Here is a 14,970-nt window from a genome sequence, read left to right as displayed (position 1 = left end):
TCACACACTCCCAGGGCAGGAACATCATGGGGTGGATACAGAGTGAATCTCACTCTGCACTGTCCGATAGAGACAGAGAGAGAGACAGAAAGAGAGAAACAGAGAGACATGGACTGACAGGGTGACTAAAAGAGAAAGAAGGATACTTCACAGGGGATACTGGAAGAGGAGGATGCAATTTAACCCCACAATCCTGTTCCTGCATCAAATGAGATCAGGGCTGATCTGTGATGTAACTTACACCATATATCCTGCCTTTGCCCCTTATCTCTTAATACCTTTGGTTAACAAGAATCTATCAATCACAGATTTAAAAATTAACCAATATGCCAGCAAGAAATTTGCACAACAAATATCATGAGGGTGTGATGGCTCCCACAGTGGAATAGCTTGCTGGATGTTTAAAATGGAGGCTGTTCCTTCTGGATCATCAAACGTATCTGCCTGGGCCCCAACTTCATCTACATTTCCCCCTCTGCCGATGTGTTTTTCTCTCCATATCTATCTCTTATATGTTTGTGTGCACAGCAGTGAAGGATTACATCAAATTAATATATCTTACATTATCCTTTTCATCCACCTCAACAATCTCTCTCTCTCCAACTTTGTCCCTCTCTTCAGCCCTCTCTCTGCCTTCATAACTAACCCTCTCTCCCTCTGTTTCTCTCCTTGTGTCAGACATAGCAGGAGGGAGAGACAGAGAGAGAATGTTGAAGGAACTGTACTCTGTTCCTAAGCTGTGCTGAACCTGCTCTGGGAGTGTTTGATAGGCTACATTAATCGGCCGTGTACAGTCCTGTATCAGGCTGTGAAGAAACACAGCTTGTTCAGTGTACAACGGGTCAAAGGGAATGATTCACTCCTGTCTGCAACTGGGAAGAGAGACTGACCTTAACATCAAGGCAGCGTTTGACCGAGTGTGACATCGAGGAGCCCGAGTAAAACTGAAGTCAGTGGGAATCTGCTGGTTGGACTCATTCCGAGCACAAAGGAAGATGGTTGTGGTTGTTGGAGGTCAATCATCTCAGTCCCAGGACATCACTGCAGGAGTTCCTCAGGGTAGTGTCCGAGGCTCAACCATCTTCAGCTGAGATCCCAGGAGAAAATACTGGAAATACTGAGCAGGTCAAGCAGCATCTGTGGAGAGAAAAACAGAGTTAGTGATTCAGCTCGATGCTTTCCAGATTTGAGCATCCACAGTATTTTGCCTCAGATAATAAAGCAATCCATAGCCACATGCACCAAGACCCAGACAACATTCAGGTTTGGGCCGACCAGTGGCAAGTAACATTCACGTCACACAAGTGCCAGGCAATGACCATCTGCAACAAGAGAGAATCCAACCACCTCCCCTTGGCATTCAAAGCATTATCCCATCACTGAATCCCCCAGCGTCAACATCCTGGGGAAACATTGACATCAAACTTAACTGAACGAAACACATCAATAGTTTCTTCACCCAGTGGCTGGTGGGTGTCTGGAACTCACTGCCTGAAAGGATTAGTATAAAATGGGTGGTTGATGGCCGGCACAGACTGGGTGGGCCGAAGGGCTTGTATAAGTGCTGTATCTCTCTCTGACTCGAAAGGATGGTGGAGGCAGAAACCCTCATCACACTGAAAACAATCTCTTGGATATTCACTTCTCTATATTTAAAATTGGTAAGGAATAACTCTCCTCATCTGCACTGCCCCATCAAACACTCTCAGAGAAGGTACAGCACGGGTTAGATACAGAGTAAAGCTCCGTTTAAACATTCCCTGGAGTGTCGGATTAACCCGGGTCACTCACTGTGCCCGGCTCAGCCTCAAGACTCACCTGCCTCAGTCACTGAGACGCTCCTGTATCACTTGCCTTATTGTAAGCGGATGCCGGGTTTGGGAGCAGGACAGGCACACGGGATTAGGACGACTGCTCATGTGGAGGATAAGCATCAGTAATCCCTCAGAGAATCAGAACAGACCAGCGAAACTCAGAAAAGGAAACTTGTGTTGAATTTGTGAGTCTTGCATTGTGGAATGCTTTAGTATTTGGTGAGAATGTTGAGCCAGTGACATTTTGCCCCAGTGGGATGAATAGACACTATATGACTTGATTACAACAGTAAGGTACCGTGTGTACTGTAAATATGGACTGAAATAACAATGTAACTGATCAATTTTCAGCTGAATACTATAACTACAGTTATACCTGCTATCCTGTTATATATGTGCTGCTATACCTGCTATATGTGAGAATGTACATACGACACGATGGGATGAAGTCAAAGTGGCCACTGTTTATATTTTTGACTTTGCCCCAAGTTCCTGACTCTGCAGCCAAAGGGAATATTTACTCTCAGTCCACCCTATCAGTTTCCCTTATTATTTTGTAAACCTTCATCAAATCATCCAATAACCTTCCAGGTGAAAAATCCTTTCCTCAAATCCCCTCTGAACCTCCTGCCCCTTGCCTTCAATCTATGCCCCCTGGTTATTGACCCCTCCGCTAAAGGAAAAAGTTTCTTCCTATCTATCCTATCAATGCCCCTCATAATTTTGTTTACCTCAATCAGGTCCCCCCTCAGCCTTCTCTGCTCTGAGGAAAACAACTCCAGCCTTTTCAGTCTCTCTTCATAGCTGAAATGCTCCAGCCCAGGCAACATCCTGGTCAATCTCCTCTGCATCCTCTCCAGTGCAATCACATCCTTCCTATAGTGTGGTGCCCAGAACTGTACACAGTACTCCAGCTGTGGCCTAACCAGTGTTTTATATAGCTCCATCATAACCTCCCTGTTCTTATATTCTATGCCTCAACTAATAAAGACAAGTATCCCATATACCTTCCTAACCACCTTGTCTACCTGCGCTGCAGCCTTCAGTGATCTATGGACAAGTACACCAAGATCCCTCTGACACTCGGTACTTCCTATGATCCGACCATTCATTGGATATTCCCTAGCCTTGTTAGTCCTTCCAAAATTCTATGTAACCTAACCTATGTATAATCTTTAATCTTGCAGTGCATGTGTAATGTTTAATTTCTGAAAGCCAGACAGAGTAAAGCTTAATGTACTCCAAAAAACTCCAGACTTTTGGCATTTATTACCTTATCGGGTCAAATCTGTCGTTAAGTTGGACTAGACTTGTGAATAATTCTTTTTAAGTTGTTTTTCCGACAGTACTAGTGTAAATCGATTTGCAGCATCCCATCATATAATATACACTCCTGTTTATATTGTCTGAATACAGACATAAAATATCCACACATTTTGCTATTTATTCCGGGGCAGACAGGTGAAGTGTTTATTTTGTCTGTGATTTAACTCAACCCCCAATGATAACCAACATGGTGGGAGAGAGTGATAGACAGAGAGAGAGGAACAGAGGTAGAGTAACAGAGAGAGAGGGAGAGATAGAAATGGAGAGAGAACAGAGAGATAGTGAGGGATAGAGACAGAAGCAGAGAGATAGAAAGTGCCAGGAGACCCTGAGACTCTTTAGAAGCAGGGGGACGGGGAGACAGGCTGTGTGGAGACCCTGGGGTAACGTTATAGATAGACAGGGTAGATGTAGGTAAGATGTTTCTCCTGGTTGAGGAGTCTAGAACCAGGGGACACAATTTCAAAATAAGGGGGAAGCCACTTGGGACAGAGATGAGGAGAAATGTCATTACTCAGAGGGTTGTGAATCTTAGGAATTCTCTATCCCAGAGGGCTGTGGAAGCTCAGTCATTGAGTATGTTTAAAGCAGAGATTGACAGATTGCTGAATACCAATGACATAAAGGGATATGAGGATAGTCTGGGAAAAACACATTGAAGTGGATGATCAGCCATGATAGTATTGAATGGCGGAGCAGGCTCGATGGGCTGAATGGCCTACTCCTGTTCATATATTCCAAAGCTGCAGAAATAGTTTCTCTCAAACTACCCCATCAGTTCCCCTTAATATCTCAACAACTTTGATCAAATCACCTTGATCCTCCTAAATTCCAGGGAATTATTCCCAGTTTGTGTAATATCACCTTGTAATTTAACCCTTGGAGTCCAGTTATCATTCTGGTAAATCTACACTGCACTCAAATGGACACGGACCCCTCAAGTCTCTTTGAACCTCCAGTGTTTCTATCTTTTCACCATTTATAAAGTACTCTGATCTAGTCTTTTTTACTGACATTGAAATCTATCTACCACAGTTTTAACCATTCACTTCAGATATCTCTTTGCATTGTTCTGCTTCCAGCTACACTGCTTACAATGCTGCCTATTTTTGTGTCATTGGTAAACTTGGGTATGTTGCATTCTACCACATCATCTTAAATCATTAATAAATACAGCAAAACTGAGACACACACGGGCTTTGCACTAGTAGACAGGAGTGAATCATTCCAACCTAGAGGCTTTTTAACTCCAGATTTATGTTTATTTTTAGAAAAAAGAGAATTCAAATTCACAACAGCCCAGTGTGGGATTTGAACTCCTACTTTTTCAATCATCAGCTCAGGCCTTCAAATTAAAACCCATAAAAAGAGATTCATTTTCCTCCTGCTGTTGTCTGACTGACTGAGGTTTTGTATATTGTTCCCTTCTCCTCTTCTTCCATGTGTTTGAAGTCTTTGAAGTTTGTCAGACATTGGTAAACTACTTCATGTGGTGTTCTGTAAATACCTTCAATTCTGTGTATCTGGAAGGGACACAATTCAAATTCTCACCTTATTGCATCAACTAAAACCTGCAGGTCCATTCAAACAACTCTATTTCCTGTCTCTGCAAAGATAGCTCACACTTCCACAATGCAGGAATGTCTGAATGGAAACAGCTTTTGACACATTTCCCAACACGTTTGCTAACACTTTTCAGGATAAAGCTAAATTCAACTCACAGATTCCAAGCCCCAAATTGAGCTTTTGGGTAGAACAGGGAACATTGATGAAATCCCAGATCTCTCTGTCCTGTCACCCATTCTAACATTGTACCATTTAGTTTATATCACTCAGTCTTCCTTCCAAAATGCATCACTTCACATTTCTCAGCATTGAAGTTAACCTGCCCTGTGTCTGTCCAATGATAGGTTGGAAAGTAAGCTGTCAAGAGGACATAAAGTGTCTACAAAGAGATTTCCATAGGTTAAGTGAGTGAGCAAAAAATTGGCAGATGGAGTACAATGTGGGAAAATGTGAGCTTGTCCACTTCAGCAGGAAGAATAAAAATCAGTATATTATTGAAATGGAGAGAGACTGCAGAACTGTACGGTACAGAGGGATCTGGGTGTCCTGGTACATGAATCACAAAATGTTACCGTGTAGCTACAGCGAGTGATTAGGAAGGCAAATGGAATGTTGTTGTTTATTGCAAGGTGAATAGAATATCAAAGTAGGGAAGTGTTGTTACAGCTGTACAGGGCATAAGTTAGACGACGTCTGCAGGATTGTGGACACTTTTGGTCTCCTTACTGAAGAAATTATATAATTGCATTCGAAGTAGTTCAGAGAAGGTTCACTGGGCAGATTCCTGGGATGAAGGGGTTATCTTATGAGGAAAGGTTGAACAGGTTGGGTCTATACCCACTGGAGTTTAGAAGAATGAGAGGTGATCTGAGTGAAACATCTCAGGTCCCGAGGGGACTGGACAGGGTGGATGCTGAGAGGATGTTTCCCCTTGTTGGGGAGACTAGAACTAGGGGACACAGTTTAAAAATTAGGGACGTTCCATTTAAAACTGAGCTGAGGAGAAATGTGTTTCTCTCAGATGGGGGTCAGTCTGTGGAATTCTCTTCCCCAGAGAGCAGTGGAGGCTGGATCATTGAATATATTCAAGGCTGAGTTAGATAGATTTTTGATCAATTAGGGAGTCAAGGGTTGTGGGACACAGACAGGAAAGTGGAGTTGAGTTCACAATCAGATCAGCCATTGAATGGCAGAGCAGGCTCGAGGGGCCGAATGGCCTACTCCTGCTCCTAATTCATTTGTTCTTGTGTGTTCCATTTCACCAGACTGCCTCTCTCCTCCTGAAGTCTGCTACTAGTCCCTTCCCTTTTATTACATTGCAGATGTCACAAACATTAGCAAACATTGAAGTTATGCCCTGTAAACACAAGTCCAAGTCATTAGTATATATCAAAAAGATCAGTGGTCCTAATATAAACCTCCACTGTATACCTCCCTCCAGTCTGAAACAACCATTGTCCACTCTCTCAGTCAATGTCGTATCCACTCAGCCAATGTCCCTTTCATCCCTGGAGCACCAATATTGCTAACTGGTCAATTAGGAGGCACCATTAAGTCCTCCCCATGAGGACCCTGGTCCCAGACCTCTCTGTTTCCACTCTCCCATCAACATTCCCCAGACAGGGACAGCATGGATGAGATACAGATTAATGCTCCTTCTACACTGTCCCATCCAACAGTCCCAGGACAGGAACATCATGGGGTGGATACAGAGTGAATCTCACTCTACACTGTCCGATAGAGACATGGAGAGAGAAACAGAAAAAGAGAAACAGAGAGACATAGACTGACAGGGTGACTGAGAGAGAAAGAAGGATATTTCACAGGGGATATTGGAAGAGGAGGATGCAATTTAACCCCACACCTCCGTCCCGGCATTCAATGAGATCATGGCTGATCTGTGATCAAACTTACACCATATATCCCACCTTTGCCCCTTATCTCTTAATACCTTTGGTTAACAAGAATCTATCAATCACAGGTTTAAAAGTTAACCAATAAGCCAGCATGAAATTTCCACAAACAATATCATGAGGGTGTGATGGTTCCCACAGTGGAATAGCTGGCTGAATATTTAAAATGGAGGCTATTCCTTCTGGATCATCAAAAGTGACCGCCTGGGCCCGAAATTCATCTGCATTCCTCCCTCTCCCGATGTTCGTTTTCTCTCCATACCTATCTCAAATATGTTTGTGTACACAGCAGTGAAGGATTTCATCTCATTAATATATCTTACATTATCCTCTTCATCCACCTCAACAATCTCTCTCTCTCCACGTTTGTCCCTCACTGCAGCCCTCTCTATGCCGTCATATCTAACCCTCCCTCCATCTGTCGCTCTCCTAGTGTCAGTGATAGCAGAGAGAGAGACAGAGAGAGAAGGAGTGAGAGGGAGTGTCAGGGAGGGAAAGACAGATGGAGGGACAGAGAGAGAGGCAGAGACAGTGAGAGAAGGAGAGAGACGGAGAGCCAGAGAGGGAAAGACAGATGGAGGTACAGAGAGAGTGAGGCAGAGATGTAAGGAGAGAGAGGGATTGACAGGGAGGGAAAGACAGATGGAGGGACAGAGAGAGAGACAGAGATAGAAGGAGAGAGAGAGGGAGTGCAAGTGAGGGAAAGACAGATGGAGGGACAGAGACAGAGAGAGACAGAGAGAGAGGCAGAGACAGAGAGTAGGAGAGAGAGCGAGAGACAGAGAGGGAAAGGCAGATGGACAGACAGAGATAGAAGGAGAGAGAGGGAGAGACAGAGAGGGAAAGACAGATGGAGGGACAAAGTGAGAGACAGAGACAGAAGGAGAGAGATGGAGTGACAGGGAGGGAAGGTCAGATGGAGGAACAGAGAGAGAGAGACGGAGAGAGAGGGAGAGTCGGGGGGGAAGACAGATGGAGGGACAGAGAGAGAGAGAAGGAGAGAGAGGGAGAGACAGAGAGAAGGAGAGAGGGAGTGACAGAGAGGGAAAGACCGATGGAGGGGCAGAGAGAGAGGCAGAGACAGAGAGAAGTAGAGAGAGGGAGAGACAGAGAGGGAAAGACAGATGGACAGACAGAGATAGAAGGAGAGACAGAGAGGGAAAGACCGCTGGAGGGGCAGAGATAGAGACAGAGAGAGAGGCAGAGACAGAGAGAAGTAGAGAGAGGGAGAGACAGAGAGGGAAAGACAGATGGAGGAACACAGTGAGAGACAGAGATAGAAGGAGTGAGAGGGAGAGACAGAGAGGGAAAGAGAGATGGAGGGACAAAGTGAGAGACGGAGAGAGAAGGAGAGAGATGGAGTGACAGGGAGGGAAGGTCAGATGGAGGGATAGAGAGAGAGAGACGGAGAGAGAGGGAGTGATGGGGGGTGGAAGACAGATGGAGGGACAGAGAGAGAGAGAGAGGAGAGAGATGGAGTGACAGGGAGGGAAGGACAGATGGAGGGATAGAGAGAGGCAGAGACTGAGAGAGAAGGAGAGGGTGGGAGAGACAGAGAGGGAAAGGCAGTTGGAGAGACAGAGAGAGAGAGAGGCAGCGATGGAAGGAGAGAGAGGGAGTGACAGGGAGGGAAAGACAGATGGAAAGACAGAGAGTGAGAGAGACAGAGATGGAAGGAGAGTGTGGAGAGACAGAGAGGGAAAGACAGATGGAGTGACAGAGAGAGAGACAGGGAGAGAAATGGAGTCACAGGGAGGGAAGGACAGATGGAGGGATAGAGAGAGAGAGAGAGAGATAGGAGAGTGAGGGAGTGACAGAGAGGGAAAGACAGACTGAGGGACAGACAGAGAGACAGAGACAGAGATAGAAGGAGAGAGAGGGAGTGACGCGGGGGGAAGACAGATGGAGGGACAGAGAGAGAGACAGAGATGGAAGGAGAGAGAGGGAGTGACAGAGAGTGAAAGACAGATGGAGGGACAGAGAGAGAGACAGAGAGAGAGGCAGAGAGAGAAGGAGAGAGAGGGAGAGACAGAGAGGGAAAGACAGATGGAGAGACAGATAGAAGGAGAGAGACGGAGAGACAGAGAAGGAAAGACAGATGGTTGGACAGAGCGAGAGACAGAGAGAGAGCGGGAGTGACAGAGATAGAAGGAGTGAGACGGAGAGCCAGAGAGGGAGACAGAGAGAGTGGCAGAGACAGAAAGCGAAGGAGAGAGAGGGAGTGTCAGGAAGGGAAAGCCAGATGCAGGGACAAAGTGAGAGACAGAGAGAGAAGGAGAGAGATGGAGTGACAGGGAGGGAAGGAAAGATGGACGGATAGAGAGAGAGAGACAGAGATAGAAGGAGAGAAGAGAAGTGACAGAAAGGGAAAGACAGATGGACGGACAGAGAGAGAGAGACAGAGAGAGTGGGAGAGATGGTGTAAGGGAGCCACAGATGGAGTCATGGACTGAGACAGAGAGAGAGAGAGAGAGATAGGCAGAGACAGAGAATGAGAGAGATGTAAACAGAGTCATGGACAGAGGGTGAGAAAGGGAGATAGGGAGAGACAAAGTAAAAGGATTGAGAGAGAGAGAGATGGAGAGGCAGAGAGAGGGAGAGACAGAGAGAGGGAGAGACAGAGAGAGGGAGGGCGAGATGGTGTGAGAGAGACAGAGGTGTGGACAGAGGCAGAGAGAGAGAGAGGGAGAGACACTGAGAGACAAAGAGAGACAGCGAGAGAGAAAGAAACAGAGAGGGAGGGAGAGAGAGACAGAGAGGGAGAGACTGGGATTCAGAGGGTAACAGAGAGGGGGAGTCTGGGATTCAGAGGGTAACAGAGAGGGAGAGACTTGGATTCAGAGGGTAACAGAGAGGGAGAGGCTGGGATTCAGAGGGTAACAGAGAGGGAAAGACTGGGATTCAGAGGGTAACAGAGAGGGAGAGACGGGGATTCAGAGGGAAACATAGAGGGAGAGACTGGGATTCAGAGGGTAACAGAGAGGGAGAGACGGGGATTCAGAGGGAAACATAGAGGGAGAGACTGGGATTCAGAGGGTAACAGAGAGGGAGAGACTGGGATTCAGAGGGTAACAGAGAGGGAGAGTCTGGGATTCAGAGGGTAACAGAGCGGGAAAGACTGGGATTCAGAGGGTAACAGAGAGGGAGAGACTGGGATTCAGAGGGTAACAGAGAGGGAGAGTCTGGGATTCAGAGGGTAACAGAGAGGGAGAGACTGGGATTCAGAGGGTAACAGAGAGGGAGAGACTGGGATTCAGAGGGTAACAGAGAGGGAGAGACTGGGATTCAGAGGGTAACAGAGAGGGAGAGTCTGGGATTCAGAGGGTAACAGAGCGGGAAAGACTGGGATCGGGAGGGTAACAGAGAGGGAGAGACTGGGATTCAGAGGGTAACAGAGAGGGAGAGTCTTGGATTCAGAGGGTAACAGAGAGGGAGAGACTGGGATTCAGAGGGTAATGGAGAGGGAGAGACTGGGATTCAGAGGGAAACATAGAGGGAGAGACTGGGATTCAGAGGGTAACATAGAGGGAGAGACTGGGATTCAGAGGGTAACAGAGAGGGAGAGACTGGGATTCAGAGGGTAACAGAGAGGGAGAGTCTCGGATTCAGAGGGTAACAGAGAGGGAGAGTCTGGGATTCAGAGGGTAACAGAGAGGGAGAGACTGGGATTCAGAGGGTAACAGAGAGGGAGAGACTGGGATTCAGAGGGGAACAGAGAGGGAGAGACTGGGATTCAGAGGGTAACAGAGAGGGAGAGTCTGGGATTCAGAGGGTAACAGAGAGGGAGAGACTGGGATTCAGAGGGTAACAGAGAGGGAGAGACTGGGATTCAGAGGGTAACAGAGGGAAAAATAGAGTTGGCGAGGGCAACATAGAAATTTTAAGGCACAGAAAGAGGCCACTTGGCCCATCCTCTCTGTGCCAGCCGAAAAACGATCAACCGATTCTAATCCCACCTTCCAGCATTTGGTTGGAGCCCTGCAGCTTACCGCACTTGAGGTATCTATCCAGACTCCTTCTGAATGAGTTGAGGGTCTCTGCCTCAACTACCCTTTCAGGCAGTGAGTTCCAGACCATCGCGACCCTCTGGGTGAAAAAGATTTTCCTCAACTCCCCTCTAATTTTTCTGCCAATCACTTTAAATCTATGCCCCCTCGTCACTGACCTTTCTGCTATGGTTCTCTGCCCTTCACCTCCACTCTATCCAGGACCCTCAACATTTTGTACATTTCAATCAGATCTCCCCTCAGCCTTCTCTGTTCCAAGGACAACAACCCCTGCCTATCCTCATAGCTACAATTCTCCAGTCCTGGCAACATCCTAGAAAATGGGAGAGAGTCAAAGTCCCGTGTTCATAACACATGGATAAAGAGGTTAATCATCTGAGCTGTAACTCTGAGATAGAGACAGAGAGAGAGAGGGAGGGAGAGAGGGAGAAAGAGAGAGAGAGAGGGAGGGAGAGAGGGAGTGAGAGATGGTGTGGAGTCGACACAAACTCAGACGTGGACAGAGGCAGCGAAAGAGAGCAAGGGAGTGACAGAGAGAGAGAGAGAGAGGCAGAGAGAGAGAGAGAGAGACAGAGAGAGAGAGAGGCAGAGAGAGAGAGAGAGGCAGACAGAAAGGTAGAGAGAGACAGAGAGAGAGGGAGCGCTGGTGTGAGGGAGGCACAAATTGAGTCGTGGACAGAGGTAGAGAGAGAGAGAGGGAGAGATAGAGAGGGGGGAAAGTCAGATAGCGAGGGACAGAGGCAGTGTGAGAGAGGCAGAGTGAGAGAGTCAGATTAGAAGGTAGCAAATGTAACTCCACTATTTACAAAAGGAAGGAGGGAGAAAATAGGGAACTAAAGACCTGTTCGTCTAACATCAGTCATAGGGAAAATGGTCGAATCTATAATAAAGGATGTGATAACAGGACACTTAAAGAGAGATTGCGGGGGTGTGGGGGGGAAAGAGAGAAATGGGGGAGAGAGAAATGGGGGGGGAGAGAGAGGGGGGAGAGTGCGTGAGTGAGACGGTTCAAAGGAGAGAGATACTAGGTTCGGTGGGACAATAAGCTGTGAGGAGAACACAAATAGACTACAAAGAGAGATGGTTTGGGATAGACAGCGATAAATGTCCCAGTGTTGTGGGAACATAAAATGGCCACTGAAAATGAACCTAAAATGGCTGACTGATGTGTGTGGATTTCCAGAGATGAGAGGAGAGAGAGAGAGAGAGACAGACAGACAGAAAGAGAGACAAAGAGGGAGACAGAGACCAAGACACAGAGAGTGATCGCAGGATATTGGGCGTAGGACAGAGAAAGAGGAGGAGGCCATTTGGCCCCTCAACCCTGTTCTGTCATTCAATGAGCTCATGGCTGATGTGTGATCTCACTCCATGTACCTATCTTTGCCCCTTAATACCTTTGGTTAACAAAAATCTATCAAACTCAGATTTAAAAATTAACAAGTGTCTCAGCATCAATTGCTGTTTGTGGAAGAGAGTTCCAAACTGATACCACACCTGGTGTGTTGAAGTGTTTCTTCATTTCACTCCTGAAAGGTTTTTAGACTAGGTTTATATTTTTAGACTATGCCCCCATGTTCTAGACTCTGCAGCCAGTGGGAATTGTTACTCTCTGTCTACCCCATCAGTTTCCCTTATTATCTTGAAAACAATCATCAAATCACACCTGAGCCTTCAAAATTCCAGGGATACAGAGTAAATCTCCAGCTACACTGTCCCATTAAACATTCCCAAGCCAAGCACAATGTTGGGTTTGACACAGAGTAAATTTCCCTCTACACTGTCCCATCACACACTCCCAGGGCAGGAACATCATGGGGTGGATACAGAGTGAATCTCACTCTACACTGTCCGATAGAGACAGAAAGAGAGAAACAGAGAGACATGGACTGACAGGGTGACTAAAAGAGATGGAAGGATACTTCACAGGGGATATTGGAAGAGGAGGATGCAATTCAACCCCACAGCCCTGTTCCGGCATCAAATGAGATCTTGGCTGATCTGTGATGTAACTTACACCATATATCCTGCCTTTGCCCCTTATCTCTTGATACCTTTGGTTAACAAGAATCTATCAATCACAGATTTAAAAATTAACCAATAAGCCAGCATCAAATTTGCACAACAAATATCATTGTGTGGGTATTTCTGTGTGTTTGTGTGTGTGTCTATGCCTGTTTGGGTGTGATGGCTCCCACAGTGGAATAGCTTGCTGGATGTTTAAAATGGAGGCTATTCCTTCTGGATCATCAAACGTATACGCCTGGGCCCCAACATTGTCTGCATTTCCCCCTCTCCTGATGTTTTTTTTCTCTCCATATCTATCTCTAATATGTTTGTGTACACAGCAGTGAAGGATTACATCAAATTAATATATCTTACATTATCCTTTTCATCCACCTCAACAACCTCTCTCTCTCCAACTTTGTCCCTCTCTACAGCCCTCTCTCTGCCTTCATAACTAACCCTCTCTCCCTCTGTCTCTCTCCTCGTGTCAGAGATAGCAGGAGGGAGAGACAGAGAGAGAATGTTGAAGGAACTGTACTCTGTTCCTAAGCTGTGCTGAACCTGCTCTGGGAGTGTTTGATGGGCTACATTAATCGCCCGTGTACAGTCCTGTATCAGGCTGTGAAGAAACACAGCTTGTTCAGTGTACAACGGGTCAAAGGGAACGATTCACTCCTGTCTGCTGCTGGGAAGAGAGACTGACCTTAACATCAAGGCAGTGTTTGACCGAGTGTGGTATCGAGGAGCCCGAGTAAAACTGAAGTCAGTGGGAATCGTGGGAAATCTCTCCACTGGTTGGAATCATACCGAGCACAAAGGAAGATGGTTTTGGTTGTTGGAAGTCAATCATCTCAGTCCCTGGCCTTCACTGCAGGAGTTTATCAGGGTAGTGTCCTCAGCCCAACCATCTTCAGCTGAGATCCCAGCAGAAAGTGCTTTAAATACTGAGTAGGTCAGGCAGCATCTGTGGAGAGAGAAACAGAGTTAGTGATTCAGCTCGATGCTTTCCAGATTTCCAGCATCCACAGTATTTTGCCTCAGATAATGAAGCAATCCATAGCCACATGCACCAAGACCCGGACAACATTCAGGTTTGGGCCGACCAGTGGCAAGTAACATTCACGTCACACAAGTGCCAGGCAATGACCATCTGCAACAAGAGAGAATCCAACCACCTCCCCTTGGCATTCAAAGCATTATCCCATCACTGAATCACCCAGCATCAACATCCTGGGGAAACACTGACATCAAACTTAACTGAACGAAACACATCAATAGTTTCTTCACCCAGTGGCTGGTGGGTGTCTGGAACTCACTGCCTGAAAGGGTGGTAGAGGCAGAAACCCTCATCCCATTTAAAACAATCTCTTGGATATTCACTTCTCCATGTTTAAATGGGTAAGGAATAACTCTCCTCGTCTACACTGCCCCATCGAACACTCTCAGAGAAGGTACAGCACGGGTTAGATACAGAGCAAAGCTCCGTTTAAACATTCCCTGGAGTGTCGGATTAACCCAGGTCACTCACTGTGCCCGGCTCAGCCTCAAGACTCACCTGCCTCAGTCACTGAGACGCTCCTGTATCACTTGCCTTAACGTAAGTGGATGCCGGGTTTGGGAGCAGGACAGGCACACGGGATTAGGACGACTGCTCATGTGGAGGATAAGCATCAGTAATCCCTCAGAGAATCAGAACAGACCAGCGAGACTCAGAAAAGGAAACTTGTGTTGAATTTGTGAGTCTTGCATTGTGGAATGCTTTAGTATTTGGTGAGAATGTTGAGCCAGTGACATTTTGCCCCAGTGGGATGAATAGACACTATATGACTTTATTACAACAGTAAGGTACCGTGTGTACTGTAAATATGGACTGAAATAACAATGTAAATGATCAATTTTCAGCTGAATTTTATGACTACAGTTATACCTGCTATCCTGTCAGTATGTACATAAGACACGATGGGATGAAGTCAAAGTGGCCACTGTTGAATTTACTAGCTTGATCTTTGTGGGAACACAAGGGTTAAGTAAGTTAAAAATATTAAATGGTCAATTCACTTGTTTAAGTAAACACTGAACAGAAATGGGTCTGGAATGTCCTATGTACTGCATTCCTACTCCGACATCTACTCTGTCAGGACCCCTCATGATTTTGAACACCTCTGTCAAATCTCATCTCAAGTTTCTCTTCTCCATGGAGAACAACACCAGTTTCTCCAATCTATCCACATAACTGAAGTCCCTCATCCCTGGAACCTTGCTCGTGAATCTTTTCTGCATCCTCTCTAAAGCCCCCACATCCTTCCGAAAGTACGGTGTCCAGAATTGGACACAATA

This window comes from Heterodontus francisci, unplaced genomic scaffold (genome assembly GCF_036365525.1).
Source record: "Heterodontus francisci isolate sHetFra1 unplaced genomic scaffold, sHetFra1.hap1 HAP1_SCAFFOLD_249, whole genome shotgun sequence".
NCBI lineage: Eukaryota > Metazoa > Chordata > Chondrichthyes > Heterodontiformes > Heterodontidae > Heterodontus > Heterodontus francisci.
The sequence above is the reverse complement of the archived record's forward strand: the minus strand, read 5'-3'. Positions refer to the sequence as shown.